This window comes from Saccoglossus kowalevskii, chromosome 2 (genome assembly GCF_978046115.1).
Source record: "Saccoglossus kowalevskii chromosome 2, keSacKowa6.1, whole genome shotgun sequence".
Lineage (NCBI taxonomy): Eukaryota > Metazoa > Hemichordata > Enteropneusta > Harrimaniidae > Saccoglossus > Saccoglossus kowalevskii.
In genome coordinates, this window is record NC_140642.1 from 11303854 (window position 1) to 11329403 (window position 25550).

Genomic DNA, 25550 nt, shown 5'->3' on the forward strand with positions numbered 1-25550 from the left:
GGTGTTCGGGACACGCACGCAGTCAGCTTTAAATTAATTAAATCGATATCAACTTGCTGTTCAAAATTGTTTTGCGAAAGGTAGGGTGAACGCGTTAGGATTGTGCTTTAACACCTCTATTTCGCTATTTTTTTTATATTCGAGCATTAATTGATACTCTTGACATTGTGTGCAGAATTGTTTATCGTAGCCCCCTTATTGCACTTGCCCTGAGCCGATATATGATCAGCAGTTTAAACAAACACTAAAGTAAATAAATAAATATGACAGAGACATTAAAATCACGTTTATTCACGTATACAATCACTTATAATGAGCAGCATCATGTGTCATGTTCTCTGATAAAACAACCTATAAACAAAGAAAATACATCAGTGTTAGTATAGTATAATTGTGTAAGAGGAGGAATTGCAATTCAGCATATTACTATAAGGCAGCATATCACATGAGACCTGGTAATGTTACATTTCAGACAGTTTAGATCTTACATAAAATAAGTACTAACTTGCCTTTGCTTATTGTGTATATTTAGTCGCAAAATAACAACAATTTGATTTCTACAGCTGGCATTGTCGTTACAAGTGCCAGCACCCAGATGTACGGCGGCAACACCTTTGAAAAGAAAAATCAAATTTGGATTATACAAAATACCAAAATAAATAAACAATTAATACGCAATGAGAATTTAAAGCTGTTTTTAATAAAACTACTTCAAGGTATTCTCACCAGAAACATGAGGACATGCCATGGAGGTTCCACTTATGGTTTCATAACAGTAATCACAGTCATACCAGGCGCTTCTAACAGCAACACGAGGTGCAAATATGTCAAGTCGCCCCAGTTGGAGAAACCTGCTCGATAGTCGTTAACGTCGGTTGCACCAACAGTAATAGCCTAAATTGGATTAAAGTGCGTCATATGGCATTACTGGTTATAGTCACTTAATGTATTTTTTTCGTAATATATAACATTTTGTACCTATTATCCCAAACCAAGTAGTTTTAATTCTAGTGTATCGATTTGATTATTATATGTGTCCGATATGTATACGTACATCTTCAATTCTTGCAGGTGAAGTATTGTAAGCATCTTGGTCATCATTGCCAGCTGCGATTGAAGCCGTATAACCGTCATCGATAACTCATTGTACGGCATTGTCTAGTGATATACTAGCACCAGCACCAACAGACATGGATACAACAGACTTAGTTGGAGTTTTTCCTCCAGCAACTATTTCATCAAGGCCTATAAATAACATAACACAAGTTGAATAATAAAGAAATCTTCACTTAAACTATTTTTCATCAAATTAAGATCTACTAATTTCACATTTCACTTATTTGTCTGACGATATTTATGTCATTCGCAAGATGATGCATCCGAAACATGGTATCACATCTTGGGGGTCACTAGTTCATTCCACCTACCAGATGGTTTAACGATTTCTTAATTCAACGACAAGTTCTATAAAAAATCAGATTTTAGTCAATCCATGTAAACCCTAGCTTACCGTCAACCATGTTTTAAATAAGACCACTTCCCTGACAGTTCAATACTCGTACACTGTAAAAATAATGTTTCTAGCGCAATTGCAACTGTGTTACCTCCTACTGTTCCACCACAATGGGTGACATGGCCGTTACAGTCTAGACCCTATAAATGAAACAATATAAGCGAACATTCAAAACGTACAAAACACTCACCGTAATTTAAAATCATCAAGACATGCATAGCATTTGGTAAATGTGTTTGTGCTACTATGAAAATATGTGATACATACATAGTTGCTTGAATCGTAGTCCCAGAAGTATGATGCTCGGTTATCAAACTCATCATGTGTCGCAGACCAGTGTATGCGTTGGCACCAGAACCAGTACCTGGACAAAACGAAAAAGGCGCGTGTTCGTTATTTTCTGTAGCTGTTGGAACTTGACACGTAATGTAAAACAAATTGTTGATTTATTTTTATATCTTGTTTCTACAGTAGCTTGTTATTTGCAAGGGGTGGGTAGTGTTACAAAAGCTGGTACTGTAAAGTTATCACGCAACCGAGTGTCTGCCGTAATCACATCATATTATGTCATGTGTTTTATCTATGAAAATGAACTGATACCATATGATAGGATAACTTGTGATATTTCCTAAAATGTTTGATAACAACCGTACTGCTAGAGTGCTCACCATAAAGGTTCATTCTACCATCAAGGTTGTTGCTGCGTTGATCTGTACGGTCCATTCCCCATTCCACTGTAGCTCTTGTGATACCATCATCTTCAATATACTCATTTTCATCCATATTACGAAGCTATAACGGTATACCATTTTACAGTTACCATTGAAATTATAAACACATGCGTTATGTCGTGATATCTTAAGATTATTAAGAAGTGTCGGTATTTTCACAAATCACTTTACGGTATTTTATAACAACTGGAATCCATCTTGCTTGCAAAATCTGAGATAGATACTCCGTCCTGTAATTTGAATAATATATCATATATAACTAATAATTGTTGTAATAAAATTTTTATGGAGACCACAAAAAATATATATGTTTTGAACTGCGTATAATTCTTATTACCTAATTCACCACCTATGAAGATATTGTCCGCAACTAAGCCATAGACACGACACGGCCGCCGCTACGAGCACGGCGAGGATCAAGATACGCATTTCAAAAATTATGGTCTGTGAATGAAATCGCAAAATAAACACGCTGTACATATACAAGTTGACTGGATCTGGACCTAATTAGCACGAGTTTGATACATATTCTTATTCAAAGTGAACTTACCTTGTCACGAATGAGTACAATATTGGCTAATTGAGACTTTTAGCTCATTATATAGTCTAACAACACAGAGAGGTAACAATAGATACGTCTCGGAAAGTCATAGTTGTGTAAAATTTGATTCACTAAAATAGAACCCTAATTAAAAGACAGTAATAAATTAAATGTTGTTTTAATGAAGCCCCCTATAATTAGATTTGCGTACCAGGTGACGCTGGCAGGGAGTTAAGGGAGTCTGCCACAATAATTAAAACTATTAATATCAAAAATAGACCTAAATGCCTTAATACATAAGAAAAACACACATTGCATGTTTTTATCTATGTATACACTTGTTTGGTTCTCACGTAAATCATCTCATTATCAGTGATTAACAATATGAACTAGTTCATGGACATTTCTGCCCACCTGAAGTAAACAACCGAGTTAAATAAATTACTGTAAAAAGGGTTATTTATTCACTGGGTTTTAATTTTGCTTATTTCGCTGACTGGAAAATGCGCTAGTTAAAGCCCAGTGAATATGTGAAATTTAGCATAGAACACATTATCTAAATGATAAAACCGTGAATTTAAAACCCACTGAACGTGCCTGAAATGGTAAATCAGCGAAATTTAAACCCAGTGAAAATTAATCATTTTACAGTAATTATTTTAAATACAAACGATCACATATGTATTACAACATGGAACGTGGGATTCGAACACGCGATCACGACACGCGCTTCCTATCCTCGGGGTGGAGCTACGTCACAAGACACTCCACGTTGCTAAGACGCGCACCACTCTACATGCATTTCTATGGGCTCTTTTTGCGCTGCTGTGGAACGCTGGCCGAGTCGGCGAAAATTCGAGAAAACAACACAAACTCAACTTTGAAGTAATCCTGAACAGCCAAATTTAGATATGTTACACACGTAGGGGTAATCGTGTTATACTGTTCAGGGGAGTCTCAACCACCATCCCAAAGTACCGTTTTCTGCGAGTTTTTGGCCTTTGTTTTCACCGCCAGGGTTGCCAAGCGATGAAAATGCCCGGATGTCCGCCCCGAGGATACCAAGCTGTCCTTGACATCACAGATAACAAACACACCCCTGTGCTAGTATTCTTTAAGTACTTTAACCTTTCATCCATTCACCCTTTAATAATATCAGGAACTCGCTTACAGGTCTAGTGCAGCTCTAATGATTGCTGGGATGAGAGAAACTATGTATATAATGTTTCCTCGGCCATTTCTGCGTTGGATATTGACAGCTGAAAAAATAACCTTGTAAGAAAGATAAGATGCAATATGGGAGATAATTTGTACCATCACACATGCGTATTGGAGAATGCAGCTGTGAATTAGAGTAGCTACAAAAATAAACTTTATTTCGTGATATATGATGATCCAGTGTATGTATTTTATTCATATTAGATCTCCATAAAACCATATGTAGGTGATTAGTTTAAACGATGTCCCAAGAAAGAAACAATTGTAAGATTAGATTTAAATGAATGTAATATTAATATTAAACAATCTGCCGCAATTGCTTTATTAGTAGAGCATGTGTCCATTGCCGAAATCAGTCACATCGTAATGATTCTGCCTACAGTAAATGAAATTGAAGGGGCGATTCTAATAAAGCAAATACGTAAAACAACACGTAACCCCCAAAACGTCCAACGCTGAACCACGCTATTAGTTGGAATGCACACAGCCTCACCCCTCACTTATCTTAACGTAGAAAATAAGCTGATTATTTAACTAGTTCATATTGTTAATTACTAATAGTGAGGTGAGGTACGTGCGAACCAAACAAATGTATACATGTGTTGACAATGCAATCACAATTTTAAAATCAATTAGGTCTATTTTTGATATTAATAGTCTTAATTATTGTGTCGGACCAGCGTCACCTGATACGCAAATTAAGCTATAGGGGCATATTTAAAACAAAATTTAATTTATTACAGTCTTTCAATTAGGGTTCTATTTTAGTTAATCAAATTTTACACAACTATGACTTTCCGAGACGTGTCCATTGTCTAGTACAGTTATATTTGACGTTCAGAACAGTTGGGATCAGCGTATCCGAATGACTATTTTATCCGCGATGAGCTAGATAGGATAGCGAAACATTTCATCAAGAGCCCCTAGCCTGTGATGGCAAAAACGTGTCCATTACGTTGCTTTCTATTACTAAAGCATTCATACCCTGTACAGAGCCAACGCCAACTTGGTATACGTATACAAGGAGAGTAACCACCCACCTACCATCACAAAGAATACCACCGATCGCGACCGGGATTAACAAGTGATTATAATCGATATTGTCAGATAAGAAGATATTTGACATCGCGGCGCCACCCTACCAAAGAGCTCTACGCGAAAGCGGCTACAAACACCAATTAAAATTTGAGCCCCCCCCCCCCGGATTGAAAAACGGCCGTGCAGTAATGTCCTTGGGTTTAACCCAACATACAGCTGCAATGTCCGTAACAGCATCGGCAAGCGATTCCTGAATTTATATCGACAAGTGCTTCCAGAGTGGTAATAATCTCAGGACAATTTCTAACAGAAATATCATCAAAGTCAGCTATAGCTGTATGAGCAATATAAAAGATACTATCAACAGTAAAAACAAACAGTCAGTCACATGATTTTGCCGCCATCTTTGATTGTATTGACCAAAAGTTAATGCCTCAACTGATTAACTTAATATTACATATATAGCGTATATGGCCGAAGCTTCCCACGGACACAAATAAAAGAACGTTTAAAACAGTTACATGATTTGCCCGCCATCTTAGAAACGGTCAAAATAACCGCTATTAAGAACATTTGCTTCTCATGAGTGCTTCAATCGACCAACTTGATACTTTTTATAACATGATAGATATAGATAAGGCATATTACGAGTATATAAATAATTTTCATCAGTCTTGTATATCATATATTGTATTAAAAATATGGTGCAATATGGAGAAGATTTTTAATATCGTTTGATTCCGATTGTTGAAGGCGAACACTACTACGCTTGTACACTTGTTCTACACATCAAAACAAAAAGCACACGTACTTGTTCGAGTATGTCATTTTTCAATCGAACGAGCTGCGAGCTACAAGTTGCAATGTATTCATCAACATACAGCATTCAAAAGCAACAACTTACATGTTTTCAGCAATATTGCATATTTAAATACAGGCATGTTATAAAAAAAATATGTCATTTCAATTTGATTTTTACGATGTCCCAAAATTTTGCAATTATAACGAATACAATATTTACGCCTAATAAATAGTGAATCATAATTTATCATAGTAACGCATGCACTTACATAAATGACAAAGATGTTTCCATTGTCATAATTTAATAAATCCGCATACATTAATTAAAGGAAATTGTTTGGATTGTGTGCACCCAAGGGAGTGGCGATTTTAATAATGCAGATACGGTAACATTCCCCTCTCAAACCATGACATGAGTAGACTATTGAACAAGCGAACCAAAGAGTGAATGTGCGTTTTATCTTGTTATCTAGAACACATTATGGTACCGGAGATGGCTTATCATGCTAGCAACTAACGCATGATAAAAAAATAGGGTAAGATGTTATTCTAATACGTCTGACATCAAACCATGAGCAGTTAGACTATACACGGCATCATTTCGCACTTAGGGACTGGTCAGAATGTACAGGAAGGGGTCGGTCGCTGTTTTCTTGGGGGGGGGGGGGTCACTGATTTTCGTGCAAGTGTTGAATAGAGAGTTACAGTAATTTGTGCAGGCATAAGGGGGAGGGTCGCATTTTTTCGTGCAATGCAACCCTTATGACATAACAGTAAATCTAGCCGAAATTTTATGCACAGCCTGGTTGACTGTGTTGCCTCAACAAACTTCTATTCATTCTCATTCAGCAGTTGTATTTACATTGAATGACGTGTTAAAATCTTAAGTTATATTCAGATCTATGCTGGGGACCCACTGTCTGATGATTCCAATAATGCACCAGATATGGGAGAAAAACAACAAGCTACGCGAACAGAAAATTGATTGGCGACTAGAAATTCACCACTGGAGAAAATAATATTAATGTACTGCTGGATTAAAACACATAGATTTAATGTAGCGTATTATTATGATATAGTATGTATTTACCATACCAATAGCAACGGTTTCTTTACATGTATTTTAGCAGATTGTAATTAATATGCAAATATAAGTTTTGCACTACATTACTTAATACCCTCAAATATGACCTTTAAAATGTTATTATCTCAAGCCATGATTACTCAATGTAAGAAGAATTAAGAATTAATTGATCTACCAGTGGTGTGGTTAGCACCTTTCTATTATAAACGTACAAGCAGTTATCTACGGTGTTCATTCACATTACACTGCAATGTTTGGCTACAAGGCAGAACTTTCTTCCCCACTCACCCTTCCCTTCACAAATTATTTTTATCTTTTTAGTGTAGGTTTTATAGTATGATTGAAGAATTTTCTTCACATGGATGTATTTATGGCAAGCTAGTGGAAACTTTTGTCGGTATGGTGGCTGTGCTGGCATGCAGGCATAAGCCTACCTATTTAACAAGTCATTGTGAATGACATAGTCCCCGGTGGAATTAGGGGAAATGTTGTTATTCATGCCAAAAATAAAGTTACAGACCAAAATCATAGTTAGTAATTTAGAGTAAATAAATGGCTGGTCTAGTATCAACAGAAATTAGATGTATAAAATTATACTTCCGAAATCTTAAACAGGATTGTTTTTGACCCGATTGTGCAACGAATTGTCATGAACGTGTGTCATGTATAATTTGAAGAGAAAAAAAAACATGTCAACAATATATTTTGAAAAAATCAAGATGACTGCCCGTTTGATTCAAACACGGAACATATCATCAGGGACATGTATTTCAACATACACATCAAATTTATATCAAATTTGAACAAAAACTGACAATTCCTGTCGAAGAAACCACGTTTTTCAAAAAAACATCTATTCCTATATTGATGATGTATGTGCCAAACATGAATGACAAAAAAACAATCAATTAATTTTTAAACATTTCAAAAAACAAAGTGGCTGCTAATCGACCATCTTTGAGCCAATCCTGAAATGAATCAACATAGACATGTATCATAATAAGTATAATGTATTTACCAAATTAGAACACAAACTGACAAAGCTTGTATAAAATACCACATTTTCAAAAAACAAAATGACTGCCAGTCAGCCATCTTTGATCCGATCACAAAACGAATCATTATAAACTGATAATGTAATGTAATGTATCTTAAAATGTATAATATTTGTACAAAAATTTAAGAAAAACTGACAAAGCATGCATACAAAAAATGGCTGCCAGTCAGACATATTAGATTTAATCAGTGAACTACTGCATGTGCATATGTCTCAGGTAAAATACTAGGCACATGCAGAGAATGAACAGAACTGGTTCACAGGGTTCTGAAATATAACTCTGGACAGAAGGACAGACAGAGACCCCATTATAAGCCCTTGTTTCGAACTTTGATCGGGGACTAATAAAGCTGGCATTCCATGATTGCCCAAACTTATATCTTGGTATCGTGTGCATTTTTATAGGTTCATTGTTTAGGTGAGCTTTGAATCATATATATTATTTCATGAAACATCACAGTGATTCATACATAATACATTGAAGATGATTTGGTGAATATGATTCTTTTTTTCATTCACATATTTATACTGTGTGGCGGGCAAGTCTTCTAACAAGATTTGGATAAAAGGCTTCTCGATAGATTTCCAATTAATGCTAGAATTTGTTAAACCAGTAAAATTTTGCTGAATCTCAGTGTTGTTATCAACAAAGCGTATATCTAGGGCATATAATAAGAATATAGAATGGTGTTTTAGAACATGTGTATCTCGTATTGTAAATAATGCACACGATTCAACACACAACACTCATAAATGTGCCAGTAAAAGTGTGTATGTATCACCCTAATTTGGTATATACACAGTATCATACATTGTTCTCTTCTCAATGAGAGCGTGGCTAACTGATTGAAGTAGAAAGTTCTATAAGCTGTGTAGTAGAACATCAATTAGTATGTATATATATATATATATATATATATATATATATATATATATATATATATATATATATAGTTTTAATATATGTACTATCCTTACCCTTAGAAAGAGGGAGGTCACAATTTTTCATGCACCATTCAAGGGGGAGGTCAGCAAATTATATGCAAATGTTTGTGTAGGGTCATATATTTTTATGTACACGACTTTCAAAAAACACCGACCTACCACCCTGTCCTTTTTTGTCCAGTCCCTTATCGTAATTGACGTAATGGAGAAAAATTTGCTGAGGAAAGGATTACGGTAAAAGGATGAGTTATGTGCGAACCAAACAAGTGAATGCTTTGATAACAAAATTGCTATGTGTGTGTTTTTTTATCACCGGAGATGCTTGTCAATGTAATCGCTATTTTTGACAATCAATTGGGTCTATGTTAGATAAAGATAGTTTATCATTGATTTGGAAATTAAGTTACCTCTCTGTGTTGTTAGACTATATAAAGAGCTAGAAGCCTCAATTATCCAATATTGTACTCATTCGTGACAAGGTAAGTTTACTTTGAATAAGATTATGTATCAAAGTCGTGCTAACTACGTCCAGATCCAGTCAACTTGTATATGTACAACGTGTTTATTTTGCGATTTGATTCACAGACCATTATTTTGAAAATGCGTTTCTTGATTCTCGCCGTGCTCGTTGCAACAGCCGTAGCGACGGCCCCTTACTACAGGGTCCGTGATGCCGTAGAAGGTCGTTATTTGATCAAATTGAAGGTAAGTCATTATACATACACTGTAATACTACAGGGATTTATAAGATACGCATTCACAATTATGAAATCTATGAGCAATATCTCAAATTTTATTTATTGAATGATTGATAGTTTTTTTGAGCTGGTTACGATTTCTCAAATATAAAATATAGGGACTGTAACAATAAATTCTAATTGGCCAGAAAACTCCAAAATACATGTGAATTCAACAATATTCAGCCATCACACGTCATAGCAGGAATAAAGCATACAATGAAGTAAATCATTTTAAGAAATCAATGATATCCAGCAGATTTTTCCCACTGTGTAAGTAATTAAATCACTGTATTCGACACATAAAAACAGTGCTATTGCGTAATTCATAATAAATTGCATTTGCATTTTCGGTTATCTGCATTGAATTGTTTAAACCCTACATTTAAAATTTGCATCATCACAGATATTTTAATCTAGTCATTACTGCTTTAAGGAAATAGATTGTACATAATAATTGAACGTTATAAAGAAGTAGCCTTTGTTTGTATAGGCTATTACTTTATACATTTCCACTAAACACGGTGATTATGTCATCCATCAACATTGAAAAGCAGCGACATTTGTAATTCTCACTGGAATACTACTACTGGCCGTTAACACTGCGCTTCTTCTTTACATGGAAAATCATGGCGAATTATGACATATATGCGATATTTTCCATTTTTCGCATCGTGTACATTTATTTTAGACATTTATGTGCAAAATTTGCAAAATAAACGAGTATCTAAACGACGACTTTGAGATGCAGTTATGATACACCTACATCAATGTTGTCGCCACAGTGATTGTTTATTCCACAGAATAGTTCCAAATGCAGCGGCTACACGAGGCAAAATGGGTCGTTTCGGGAACTTGGAGAAAGGTCAATTCGCTTCAAATATGAATCTTTATCAGTTGCATACTTTATTTTATGATTTATTGATTGTGGTCAATACATAATTGTGTATGCCTATACTCTGTGTCGCTCAGTTGCGGGCAATATCTTCATAGGTGGTGAATTAGGTAATAACAGTTATACGCAGTTCAAAACATATATATTATTTGCGGTCTCCATTAAGATTTTATTACAACAATTATTACTTCCATGATATATTATTCAAATTACAGGACGGAGTATCTATCTCAGATTTTGCGAGCAAGATGGCTCCCTTGGGTGCTTCAGTAGTTAAAAAAATACCGTAAAGTGCTCAATGGAATTGCTATTTCAGCACAGCCGAAGATTATCACTAGTGTAAGATCACATTTAATGTTTATTTGTTTGTTTGTTTCTACCATGAAGAACTAAATTCAATAATACGTACGACATTCAGATAAATAACGGCAAAAAACATAAAATAGCTTTATTTGAGCGAAATATTACGTCCCACCATTATATTAGCATGGAATATTTGTCAAAGCATTACATATGACTTTTGTAGTATTTATTGTTAACTGTTGTATATATCACTTTTTTAAACTAGTGATTTAGTAAGTGCATTTTCAGTGTTTTCTAACGAACAAATTCTATTTACTAACCGACTTGTGTGATATGAATGTGACATCTGCCTGAAATTTCTCAATGAGGTTTTATTTGTTTTTAAGTATTTTTGGACCAGGTATAATTGCTGGATGATGTAGCCATGGTTGTTTTGTTCAAAGTTTTTTGTTTTGCTCCCAATTGCAAGTACATTGGAATGAGTAATTTGTGAAAATACCGATACTTTTTGCGTTGGACTGAGGCAGTTTACATACGTTGTGTTCCGATGTCACATAATTCTAATAATCTTAAGATATCACGACATAACGCATGTGTTTATAATTTCAATGGTAACTCTAAATTAGTATACCGTTATAGCTTAGTAATATGGATGAAATTGAGTATATTGAAGATGATGGTATCACAAGAGCCACAGTGGAATGGGGAATGGACCGTACAGATCAACGCAGCAACAACCTTGATGGTGTAATGAACCTTTATGGTGAGCACTCTAGCAGTACGGTTGTTATCAAACATTCTAGGAACTATCACAAGTTATCCTATGGTATCAGTACATTTTCACAGATAAAACACATGACATAACTTGATGTGATTACGACAGACTGTCGGTTGCGTGATAACTTTACAGTACCGGCTTTTGTGATACTACCCATTCCTCACAAATAACAAGCTACTGTAGAAACAAGATATAAAAATATAAAATAAGATATAAAACAATGTGTTTTTAAGTTCCAACAGCTACAGAAAATAACGAATACGCGCTATTTTCGTTTTGTCCAGCTACTGGTTCCGGTGCCAATGCATACATCTTGGACACTGGTCTGCGACACTCTCATAATGAGTTTGATAACCGAGCATCATACTTCTGGGACTATGATTCAAGCAACAATGTATGTATTACAGATGTTCATAGTGGCAAAAACACAGTTACCATATGCTATGCATGTCTTGATGATTTGAAGTTACGGTTAGTGATTTGTACGTTTTGAATGTTCGCTTATATTATTTCATTTATAGGGTGAAGACTGTAACGGACATGGCACCCATTGTGGTGGAACAGTAGGAGGTAACTCAGTTGGCATTGCCCCAGACACATTATTGTACAGTGTACGAGTATTGAACTGTCAGGGAAGTGGTCTTATTTCAAACATGGTTGATGGTAAGCTGGGGTTTACATCGATTGACTAAAATCTGATTATTCATAGAACCTGTCGTTGAATTAAGAAATCGTTATACCATCTGGTAGGTGACCCCCAAGATGTGATGCAATGTTTCGAATGCATCGTCTTGCGAATGATATCAATATCGCAAAAGTCAGACAAATAAATAAAATGTGAAATTAGTAAATCTTAATTTGGTGAAAAATAGTTTAGTATAATATGAAGATTCCTCAATGCGAGTTATGTTATTTATAGGTCTTGATGAAATAGTTGCTAGGGGAAACACTCCATCCAGGTCTGTTGTATCCATGTCTGTTGGGGCTGGTGCTAGTTTATCACAAGACAATGCCGTACAACGAGTTATCGATGACGGTTATACGGCTTCCATCGCAGCTGGCAATGAGGACCAAGATGCTTGCAATACTTCACCTGCAAGAGTTGAAGATGTACGTATACATATCGGACACTTATAGCAATCAAATCGATACACTAGAATTAAAACTACTTGGTTTGGGATAATAGGTTCAAAATGTTATATACTAGTATTACGAAAAAAATACATTAAGTGACTATAACAAGTGATGCCATATGACGTACTTTAATCCGATTTAGGCTATCACTGTTGGTGCAACCGACGTTAACGACAATCGAGCAGGCTTCTCCAACTGGGGCAGCTGTCTTGACATATTTGCACCTGGTGTTGCTGTTAGAAGCGCCTGGTATACGTGTGATTCTTGTTATGAAACCATAAGTGGAACCTCCATGGCATGTCCTCATGTCTCTGGTAAGAATACCTTAAAGTAGTTTTATTAAAAACAGCTTTAAAGTCTGTGCCTTATTTGTTTATTTATTTTGGTATTTTGTATAATCCAAATTTGATTTTCTTTTCAAAGGTGTTGCCGCCGTACATCTGGGTGCTGGCACTTGTAACGACAATGCCAGCTGTAGAAATAAAATTGTTGCTCTGGATTCTACTATTGGTGCAGTAAATGACCCCAATGGATCACCAAATTTGTTGTTATATTGTGACTAAATATACATAATAAGTAAAAGCAAGTTAATATTTATTTTATGTTAGAACTAAACTGTCTGACTTGGCATATGCATTATCATCCTAGCTAAAGTTATTTTCAGTGAAATCCTAGCTAAAGGTTTTTGCTTGGGTGTGTTTGTCCAATTTAAATAACATGAATGTAACATTGCCAGGTCTCATGTGATGTGTTGCCTGATATGAATATACTGATTGCCATTCCTTCTATTCCACAATTATACTATACTGATACGGATGTATTTTCTTTGTTTATAGGTCGTTTTATCAGAGAACATGGCACATGATGTAGACGTGAATAAATTTGATTTTAATTGAAAAAAGTAATTGTCTTTGTCATATTTATTTACTCCAGTGCTTATCTCAACTGCTGATGTATATGATATATATCAATATGGGCTAAAATAAAAAAGTCTGCACACAATTTCAGAATATCAAATAATACTGGGATAGATATGTTAGTTATGCAGATAAAACATGCTTGAATTAACATGGAAAATAATAGTATAAATGTAAACGCAAAATTCTGTTCAGGAAAAACTAATCAAACGATTGTCAGGGCGTCCCGGCAACATGACAGTTTTATGCATGTTATACAGTGAAGACAATTAAACTGAGAGAAACTAGAGACTCGCTGGTAAACATACAATACATATTATCAGTGATTGGATGAACTTACCATTGAATTACTTACATCGTAGTGAATACCGTTGATTAGTTATTACACTGCACATCAGCCTTTTCCTGTGATCTAATGAATGAACAGATCCTCAATCCTGAATTTATGCTAATATGAGCTGAATGCTATCTGGTAGTCAACACTACGGAATAACAAAATTGAACTACATGAGATTACAAACTACGTAGGGGTTGCTCACACACTCGACGAAAGAAGCATAAATAAAATCAGCGAAATGTGTGTTGACCCGTCCTGTACGAGTAACAACCAATGACATTGTATCGAAATTTGAATAGAAGCAAAATCCTATACAATTTACATAAAACAGGGCAGAGTGTTCAAGTAGTCAGCACTTAACAGTTACAATAACGCTAAACCTTATTAATCACCCAGACCTACAACCACGGTAACACACTTCAGAAATATAAAACGTATAAAGTGATAATAATACAATAATTACACAATATGCTGGGACACAGTTTAGGATTAGCTTGGATATTATACAAGAGAGCCAAAACAAAAATTATACAAACAACATATTACAATAGAATCGTGAGATATAACAGGGTGAGTCCGATTAGTGTTCTGGTTGTTGAAGACTCGCTGGCGCTTCACCTTGGGGTTCGTAAACGTCGTTATAGTAGTACAAAAGAAACACACACAACAGTCACTCTACTAGGACGGTGCCGCGTCGTTCTATTATAACTACAGAGCTAAGAGCGAAGAAATCATTAACATTTTTCCCACAAAGCAATGCAATACATGGCACTTTGACCTTTCACCGAAGAGCAGTCTTAAACGCGGAAATAAACATGCCAGATAGCTTTTCCAAATATCTTCTTTTGTTCGACGATTCCGATATTGATTTGGAGGAAATAATGGGTGACCCACATATTTACCTTGAAATATCTTATGGGTAGAGTTTGACTGTGACATTTCCTGTGTGTGTTCACATGTGTTTTAAAGGCAATAACGTGAATACAATGAAGGTGTGAATTTCGTAAGAAACATCGTTGTTATTTTTAAAAAAAACCTGATGGTACAGTTGCTGTTTTGTCAAATTCCTAGTAAAATGTGTTTATATTCATTTTCAGCATCTCATAACCGAAGACTGAAGATACCACTGCACCTAAAGCATCAACATCTATGGGGTCAGAGCCAGTAAAACAAACGAAGCAACAACCCAAAAAAGTAAGATTTCTTTAGTATATAAATGGACAAAAAAAGATTACATCCCTTTTGGGTTATACAGAGAGGATTTAAGGGTTAAGGGTTAGAACAGATATATATTATGAAAATGATGTTTATGGCACTTAAAGCATGCCACAGTACAGAGAGCACACTGCTGGTAAATGACAACGCATTGAGTAAAGTAGAAGAAAATGCTCTGAGGTAGATGAATGGATACATTCCTTATCAGTTGAAGAAGAAAATTGTCAGAAAATCAAAAAGTTGTGACAGTTCTCATTTAGAATGCATTAAGGCAATGAGAGATTGCAAGGATGCAAAGAAATGGACTCAGTTGGGGAGTCAAGAAATTGGATTGAGAAACAAGATAGAGGGAGTTTGTTTAAAGTTAATGACATCTCATTTCTTCTTTTTAAAAGAATGAAACTTATTTTTCACAAACAATACTTGCTATGCAAGGGAAATGAGCAGATGACTTGCACCATTAATGCCACCATTTTGAAAGATAAATATATATATATATGTTCAACCATCTGCAGAGAATTTTCCGATGATGAGGCTTGTGAATGGGTTCTGATAATGATTGTGAAATTGTATGCGCAAGTGAGAATGTTTTCTTACGCAAAGGAATAGGTAGAAAAGCATAAGAAAATTACTAAATCCCACATCAAAGGATCTAAAGGCCTAAGGAAAACACTGGCAGAAAAATAGTGGGCTACTTTTCACAATTTATTTACACTATACTAGTTAATCATTTTTTTTGAATTTACAGTTTCTTTGGGGGTACAAGTCTTTATATAAAGTGGGTTGATAGAAAAATGGTGGGCTACTTTTTACATTTTCCAAATTTACAGTGTTAATGATCTCCAATTATTAAATTGTGTTTGGGCATTTTATCCAACCTCCGACATACGTAGAAACACAATACAAACAGTACCTTTTATTTCTTTGGCATGAAACATTTATTATATACAAACAAGAGCAAAACTTGAAAATCCATCACCTTGAAGAACTAACAATTCTTTAAAGCCATGGTCTAAACATAAGTAACGCATTGATTTAAAAAAAAAAAAATTTTTAAGGTGAGAGATATCATACTGATATTTTTTATAATCCATTCATTTAATCTGTAATTGTAATGTTTATCATTAGTAGTAAATCTTGGCTCATTTCCCTCATTAGAAAAGCAGGTCAAATGAAATAAAAAAAGAAATTAAAAACTACGCTAATAAATAATAGTGTACTTTGATCAGCAAAAAATTATGCTGATATAGTAACAATCATAGTTGTAATTCTCTTAAGGTAGAGATGCAGGTTGGGAGACTATATTTCTAATTGGCTCTAATTACTGTAGACATCGCTACCGGTGCATGCTAACTGACAAGGGGGGTTTCCGATTAAGGTAACCAAGATGGCATCAAAGAGTGCATGATTTTTCCGCGGTGTTTAAAAATAGCATCTCATTGCCGATTTTTTGGTAATTTCCAGGGTATTTTTTTATTTTTAATTAACCTAGCATTTTATGTTTGTGTATTTTGACACTGAAAAGTTAGTTATAGATGACAGCAACAGCAGAGTTGTTTGTCAATTGCATCGCAATTCTATCAGCACGATAATCGTTACAGCGAAACGAAAAATGTTTACTTCAGTGTTAAAATGGCGTTAGAGTAAAAATGTGTGGAAACATTTTTTAATTTCGCCCACAATGTGAAAAAGCTTGAAATCTATGCACCAAGAAAACAAAAGAAATTGCGGCCTTGTTTTGCGCGAAAATTAAATCGCCCTATCGACGCTACCTCATACATGAAAATAAATGAAAAATCAATTTATTTAAGGGTGAAAAAGTTTTCTTATCAGTTACAAGTGTATGTTTTGTTTCATTCCGCTTGCATGCTGGAAGCGTCTACGTCTTGTCTGTTTTTGTAGTTTGCTAGTTGATCGTGCTTGAGGTAAGTAAACAGAGAGCCAGGACAGAAAGTCGCACACCTGCTGCTCCGTAACTGAGGTCAGCAATCATTTGCATATACTGTAAAATGACTAATTTTCACTGGGTTTAAATTTCACTGATTTACCATTTCAAGCATATTCAGTGGGTTTTAAATTCACGGTTTCGTCATTTAGATAATGTGTTCTATGCTAAATTTTACATATTCACTGTGTTTTAATTTAGCGCATTTTCCAGTCAGCGAAATAAGCTAAATTAAAACCCAGTGAATAATTAACCCCAATCATTTGCATATAACATCAACAGTGACTTTTCAATCAAAGAGCAATGCAAACAAACTTTCGGGACTTTTAATCACATACGCGTGCCTCGGTTCCCAATATTTTAAAATTGATTTTTGAGTATTTTCCAAGAATGACAATGCTCCGATATTTTAACACTATCTGGCCAAGACTGTCTGGATAAGAAAAAGCAAAAAAAATCACTCTGAGTGCCCACGAACCTGCATCTCTACCTTAATGCATATGAAATTAATTATTTAAAATAGTTCAAACTCACACAACAATTGATAAGTTGCCGATGAATTAGTTTCACTTTTAAAAAATATATATAGAAAAACAAAATTAGTAAATAAATACATTAATTAATAACTAGCTTTTTTTCAAGTTAAGCTAATATTTTTTTTTTAAATGTAACACGTTTCTTCATAACCGTGCTAGATTGCTTAGCCAGAACCACCGGCGTGGCGGCACGGACAGAACCCGATGCAAGGAGTTGGAAGACTACAAAGATGGACGATTTCGCCTCTTTCCCCACAGAACGTCATTTACAACATCCTTCATGTTTGTAGTCGACCACCAGCAACCGCGATGATACTGCCCAGCTAATTAGTAATATAATTAGTGTGCATGTTTGTCGCAATTTAGTTGCATATCTGAGCTTCTAAGAATCATCCCCCCCCCAATCCTGCAGTAATGCGTTTTGTTTAATTTAGTTAAATTATGGCCAAGACCAACAGTGACGTCTTTACTTTCTGCGTTTTGCAGATGGCATCTCATGCAGTTACAGTTACTGATATTCATGACTGAACAACCATAACAGAGCAGTAAAGTTTAAATTAAAGATACAGCTCACCTGACAATAGCGCTTTCTGACCGTCCCAGTAGAGTGACTGTGCACACGACGCTCACCGTCGAGACTAACAGTGTTCACGACTCATCTGAATTCAGAGTTGACAGCCAAATATTACTAATACGTATATGTACGTCCATTCGATTTGATTCAGTTGCTATGAATTAGCGTAGCTTCGTGCTCATGGAAATTCGCAAAGGCTTCCATTAATCGTACTCACTGACGTCGGGGAACACCAATCAGTTGTTAGGTGGAGATCGGTTGCTTGTGGTCCCCATAAAAGGAAGGACAAGACGCAAGTTCATTGATTTATGGGACAATTTCGATGAATCACACAACTCATACCATTGGTTAACAGCTTGCACAACTCAATGGATCACAACTTGCCTGGTTCTTTTGTTTTGCACAAATTTTGAAAAAGTATGTACGCGTTAGGTCCTATTATGGCAATTGGCACAGATCTCTTCACATCTGCCTCTAGTAGTTTTTTAGCTACGAAATAATATTCCAATCTTTCACTGTATTCCGTCCATGACTCAAGTTAGGGGTCGAATTCGCTAACATTTCCGATCAGCGCTATTTTGAATACGTAATTACGTATACCGTTTTAGCAATGGAAGTTCAATGGAATAATTCGTGGATACTGACTGACTATTTTAACTCACACAGAGTCCGATACCTCCTGTTGTAGTATTTCACACAGAAAATGCAGTAACCATCAATTTACGAAAATTCTGTCATTTCAGTTATCGTAGTAGTCGCCATTTATGTGGTTACCGAGTGATCGTCTAACCACTACCGTAATGACCCACACAGAAACACGACAATTAACACATTCATTTGTGGAACTGCAAAAATACAACTTGGCAAGCATGGCGCCCCTTACAACATCGTGCAAGGTCATGTGACCACTAACAAAAGAACATCTAGCATACTAAATGTAGATACCATGCACAATAATAACAGAATTAGGATTTATATCACTGTTAATTACCATCACAGTATAGTGAATATGGGATGTAACATCACTCGCATATAATAAAAACACGATATTGGGAAAATAATAGATTACTAAATAATAGTACAATACGTACAATACTGCAATCAATAATACAAAAATGACAATATACACCACTACAGCCTCAGAAATTTCCTACACCAATGTGGATGTATGTGTAAAATACTAATGTTACTGGTAACAATTACCATTGTCTTTGTATTTAGCCAGCAGTGTTAGCTATGCAGATCAAAATTGAGGATTTCTATGTCCAACTTCCAAAATGCCCTCAACCAGCACGCTGTTTACTGGCTTGACATTTAGTGGTCTCCGCCATTGGCCTGGCGAAGTTCTCCAACCCGCATACAGCATAGTCTGTGTCTCTTCACAACTTGCTTGGATATACCAAGACCTGCTCGCACATCGGTCGCCAAGAACTGCCTTTACATGTGCTCCCGATCCCCCTCGAAGAGGAGTGCAGGAGTGGGGACAAAGTCGATCCTTCGTTCCAGTAAAAAGGTCAATGACCTTGTCTCTTTAAAGATTCAGCCAAGTTAGTTTCCTTTACGATTTGGCAAGGCTTCAAATGTCCTCCAGCCAAGTTAGGTATACAGATTTATAGTAATTCTCACCTTTGTGCAAATACGTTGTTTTTTATAAGCTCATGTTTATAAGCCACACTTTTTTACCAAGAGCATGCCGAGGTGTCATTTTAATGTCCTGAAGTATACGTATGTAGGTATTCCTACCTGGCTTTATGTTCACACTCTCTAGGACTGGACATTAATAGTTAAACGAACAGACTAATTGTGATAGATTTTCTGACGAACCATGTGAAAGATATAAAGTGATATGCTGTACGTAGTTGGTACTACAGAAACAACCCTTACTGTAAGTGTGAGTAGTCTTCAACACCAATTTGCCTTGAAGTGTGTAGTTTTAGAGCTTGTGGTAAATAACAAAAATGGTTTATTTATAAACCGAGAATATTTCATTAATTAAAACTATATCCATATGTAGACAGTATTGTAATCAGCTATGAAGTTATAGTCATATTGAATGTTTCATGGGTATATTCGTTCAGTTGTATAGAAGTAACAGCTGCCTATTTTTATGGAATTTACGCTGCGTAACTAACATCTGTCTGGGTAATTAATCAGTATTACTACAGTGGTCATAATGTTTCGACATCCATGCCAGGCTAACTTCAGCCTGGAAATACAGTAAATGTCATAGCTAAGTTTGGAGTGGAAAATACACTATTCGTAGCCAAAGCTAAGACGCGGGGTTCTTATTTAGTTATATATATATGTGCACTGAAACGTCAATTGTGATTGTGGTGTTCGGGACACACACCCAGTCAGCTTTCAGTGTTTCAATTAAATCGATATCAACTTGCTGTCCAACTTACGTTCCACAAATTTAACCGTGTTCTAACGTTGCATCCAGTCCTATCGACATCATACGGAGATGATAACGTATTCATTTACGTCATTGACCTTGTGTACAAAATGTTGCATCTGTACATTATCATTTTATGGAACATTTAATGTCTCGTGTTCAGGACTGGTTAAAATGTTTAATATGTGTTTGTTCTTGAAGAAGTTCGATCTATGCTCGATCTATCATTAATATGTATTGTATGTTTAACAGAGAGTCCCTAGTTTCTCTCAGTTTAACTTGTCTTGACTGCATAACATGCATGAAACTGTGCTAACTATACTGGCCCAGCTGTGGTGATTGTTTCAGTTAAAAAATTGGAAAAAAATGTTTTGCGAAAGGTAGGGTGAACGCGGTTACTAGGATTGTGCGTTAACACCTTTATTGCCCTATTTTTTTTTAATTTAAAATTTAAAAAGAAATAAATCGTCCAGACTGTGCCAGTCTACGTACTAGCATATATATTCGAGCATTACTTAATACTCTTGACATTGTGTGCAGAATTGTTTATCGTAGCCCCGTTATTACACTTGCCCTGAGCCGAGATATGATCAACAGTTTAAACAAGAATTAAAGTAAATAAGTAAATAAATAAATATGACAGAGACATTACAATCAAGTTTATTCACGTATACAGTCATTATAATGAGCAGCATCATGTATCATGTTCTCTGATAAAACGACCTATAAACAAAGAAAATACATCAGTGTTAGTATAGTATAATTGTGGAAGAGGAGGAATTGCAATTCAAGACATTACAATGAGGCAGCACATCACATGCGACCTGGCAATGTTACATTTCACATAAGTATTAACTTGCCTTTGCTTGGTGTGTATATTTAGTCGCAAAATATCAACAAATTTGGTTATCCTTTGGGGTCATTTACTACACCAACAGCAGAACCAATAACAACAATTTGATTTCTACAGCTGGCATTGTCGTTACAAGTGCCAGCGCCCAGATGTACGGCGGTAACACCTTTGAAAAGAAAATCAAATCTGCTCTGCACCTTCATTGGCTGCGAGTACAGCATGAAGCACAATCCGCGTGTAAGCTTCTTCATGTGGTGATGCCAGTGATGGACAGGGAAGGGATTGCTGACTATCTATTCTTAGAGCCCCATCGATCTGACGCCTACTGATATACAGTACCTGGTTCTCCCCAAGAAGATGACCCCCATGATCAGTCATGTAGTCAGTATAACACCTGGCAAGCTGAGCTTTGTTTTGTCCTCTGCTGAGAAATGCACGCCATACTTTTGGTATCTGCATGTCAAAACTTACATGATATTCATGCCCTTGGGTTGATGCCATTCTTTTTTCTCTAGTCTGTTTTTTGATGTTGTATCGTATCTGTCAAATGCAATCTGAATGGAAGTGCTGCCATGTTTGTTGCTTTTCTTGATAATGTATTGCATGAAGTCAGCTGCCATATCCCTGAAGGTGACATTTGGCGAAGTAGAAGATAGAGGAAGCATCTGATTGATGGCATGTTCATCGAAGATAATGGCATCACAATGACCCACAGTGCTCTCATCACCGGGCAGGAGGTCTTCAAGTTTGTGCAAGAAATCAGACTTTGCACAATACAAAGGTGTACCATCATCTGAGAATAAACTCAATAGAACTGAGGCGTTTTCGAAAGCCATCACTCTCTGGAGAGGTACTCGTTTTACAGCATTCACTGCCAGTAGCCTTAGGTACATCACTTCCCCCGAAATTGACACATTCTTTGCAGGAACCCTGACAGACTTGTTCATGTCAGACATAGTCTTAATGTTTGATCTGGGTAATGCATCGTATAAGCTCTTTTGAGGTGACTTCTGCAAGTACCAATCTCTCGCTTATGAATCGGGATGCAAGGGCCGCTCCTTTTTGAAGTGCTGTTGTCAAACATTGTTCAACCTGTGCAGAAGCAACACAGCCAGTTGCAAAGTTTATGAGGTTAGGAGGTGGCTCTCTCAGATTGAATGGGTCTGCAAAGGTTCCATCAAACATACTCTTCATCTTTGTGACATCTGTATTCCAGCGTTGGATCTCTGCATTGGTTGTATGGCCTCCTTGTGCAGACTCTCGATTATGACTGATCATCTGGGTGAAACGACTGGAATATATTCCAGTTGTGGGTCTGGCAAGAAACCACTGGGCTAGTGCTGAGCCTTTCAGGGTCAGGCCGATGATTCCCCCTGTGCCTTTTAGGGCTTTGTTTTCTGTCGCTTCTAGGGTGTAATTCAGCCAAACTCGGTTGAACTTTCCATCAGTCAACTATGGAACAAAGGTTCCCTCATTAAATTCAGCTTTCACATCATCAGGAATTCACAACATCATCCGCAGCATTACTGGCAAATATCTTGCATAATTTGTGCGGTTGCTGGCAAAGAGAAGACTGAGGGAGAAGCTGCACTTTGGCTGCTTGATACACAGACCACTTTGCCTCTCTTGTCGCAGCAAGGAAAATTTTTGAAGGGCACCATGACATTACAGAGAAAGTCGTCCGAGAATCTGAATGTGGGTGAGAGTTCACGTCCTTCATCCCTATACTGTTGCATCAATGGAAGAAGTTGTGCATCAGTACACTCTTGAAGTCGTGTAAGAATATCTGTCGCTGTGTCTGAGGGACCTGGTTTATTGATCGAGGCACACAGATCGCATAGTAAGTTGTTGAATTGCTCAGGTAAGTGTAGTTCCTTTTCCTCACACCACTGATGGAACTGTAGCAGAAACCTATAATGCAGTACTTCGTCAACAAGTTTCATGGCATACACTGCTCTGTCAAAGTCTTTGCCTGAGAGAATTTGTTGTGATGACCTTGTAGCAAACACTCCAGCATCAACATAGAGAAATCCGATCCCTAAGAACACGGACATCAGCAAGTGCATCCCACCATCAACAGGAATGACACCGGGCAGCTCATTTTGATGTGACCAAACAATCTCCAGTGCTTTGGTTAGTATACCCATGTCAAAACATACTGGGATGTGTGAGTGGCCAAGTGTAGAAGATGCCTCCTGTAGTCGCACCAGAGTAGTGTAGATGGTTGTAGGATCATTTGGCGGAGCCATAAGGATAGGGTTGAATGCAACAATAGACACACCCTGTACTTGATCACTGGACAGTTTCACCTGATATTGTCCCCAGGGAGTAATAACTGTCTCTTGTGTATTGTGGAATATGCCAGATTTGGCCATATTGTATATCAGTTCAGTTGTACGGGCATCTGCAACATCTCTGATACTTCCAGCTCTTCTGAGGTTGGAACTGGCTGAAGGACAGGTTCTGGTCATTTCATTGGTTTTCTATATGGAAGAATCCAGGAGAGGTCACCACCTGAAATCATATACGTGTAAATATATATTAAACAGTCTATAAAAAGGTATGGATATGCTTCTTCCCAATGCTGCATGGCATTGTGATAATCTATGGTTTACAAATTTTAAACTCATCACACATGCAAATAAGTGGACACTTCAATACATTTCCAAACCTAAACTAGTAAGACATTTAGGCAAGTGGATCTAATGATACACATGCATACTTCTATAAGCAATGTTATTGAGCCAGCATTAATTACATCAAGCACTAATTGGATTTATACGCTACCTTGCACAAGAGATACATCTAGACATATATCAGGAGCATGTGGAATGAGAGGGAAATGAATGTCACCCTGCACTGTCTGGGTCACTAGGATACTTGTCATGGCGTGAGTAGTTCGCTTGCCATCCATCCAGCTCGTTGTGATCCCAGTTGTCTCCCACATCGATAACCATTTTGCCACCACTTTTCTTGGACAATACTTGGTTATATCGCATGCAATGTTCAAACACTGGATCTGGTCATTATCAGCAATATCCGCTGCCTGGGAAAACAGGTCTTTCTTTGTTAGCCACCCTATAGCCTTGTAGAGGGTCCACAAAGTCTTTCAATGAGGCCAGTGTCATGTCATCAGGAGAGAAGTAATTATGTGGCGGAGCTGTTGATTTTCTCAAGCGTTGGCGTAGGATACCGACAGCTTTATGTACAATGACAGCTTCATCAGTTTCCTCCTCAGATGACTCTGTATCATCTAGCTGCTCCATCTCTTCAGATGTGCCCTTTAGTGTTTTCACCAAGTCACTTAATTTACACAGAGCATCACCCACTGAGATTTTACTTGAGCATACAAGGTTTGACATGCCAGGTTGAGGAACAAATGCAATGTCAAAGCATTCTTGCATCAGTTGCCGTTTCAAACGAAAAGACCTTTACTTCTCAGGGTTCTCAACACCAGCTTCAGTTGCAAGCTCTTGAAAGTGAGATCGCAGTGTTGAAAGGGTGAAGACTTGTTTTTCGTTTATGATGGCGGGTCGGAATTCATTAATAAGGGCCTTCAGTGCAGTTTGGTATGCATTTTCAGTGGCTGCTTCCTTTCGATGTGCTGCAATGTGTCTATCACTTATGTAGCTCGGGTGGCACCCCTTTTGTCTATGGTACCGTGCTTCAACAGCTACGAGATCCCCGTTTGCAACACCATAAAGTCGTGCCAACATGGTCTGGTCACATCTTCATTTAGCAGCAGCTAACATTTTTGTGTACATATTCTCTGTTTCAGGCACATTGTCGATAGAAGCCTCGACCATGGACCAGCCATATCTGTGTTTTGGATTGCAATTTCCCCCACAGATAAAGCAGTTGTTTTTCCAGTCAAATGCAGATGTTGATATTCTAGACCGGGTTAATATTGCACTAACATCAAGCAAAGCATTCCCACCACCAGCATCTACACTACTAGTACTGCTACAACTACGCTTACTTACCACTCGTTTGATGTGTACAC

At 36.8% G+C, this 25550-nt stretch overlaps 3 long non-coding RNA genes across 3 annotated transcripts in view; 1 reads left to right on the forward strand and 2 right to left on the reverse strand.

Annotated features, from left to right (window-relative positions):
* Positions 1-271: 271 nt before the first annotated feature.
* Positions 272-888, reverse strand: LOC146748114 (uncharacterized). Its single transcript, XR_014931210.1, has 3 exons — positions 727-888; positions 510-612; positions 272-351 (listed from the first exon to the last, which is right to left on the reverse strand). It is a non-coding gene; the product is annotated as an uncharacterized LOC146748114 (long non-coding RNA).
* Positions 889-2285: 1397 nt separating this feature from the next.
* Positions 2286-25550, reverse strand: part of LOC146748115 (uncharacterized) — a 39183-nt gene continuing 15918 nt past the window's right edge. The window contains exon 3 of the long non-coding RNA XR_014926633.1: positions 2286-2305. This is a non-coding gene — a long non-coding RNA (uncharacterized LOC146748115). The remainder of the gene's footprint in view (positions 2306-25550) is intronic.
* Positions 14878-25450, forward strand: LOC146748116 (uncharacterized). Its single transcript, XR_014931212.1, has 3 exons — positions 14878-15021; positions 15127-15223; positions 25326-25450. It is a non-coding gene; the product is annotated as an uncharacterized LOC146748116 (long non-coding RNA).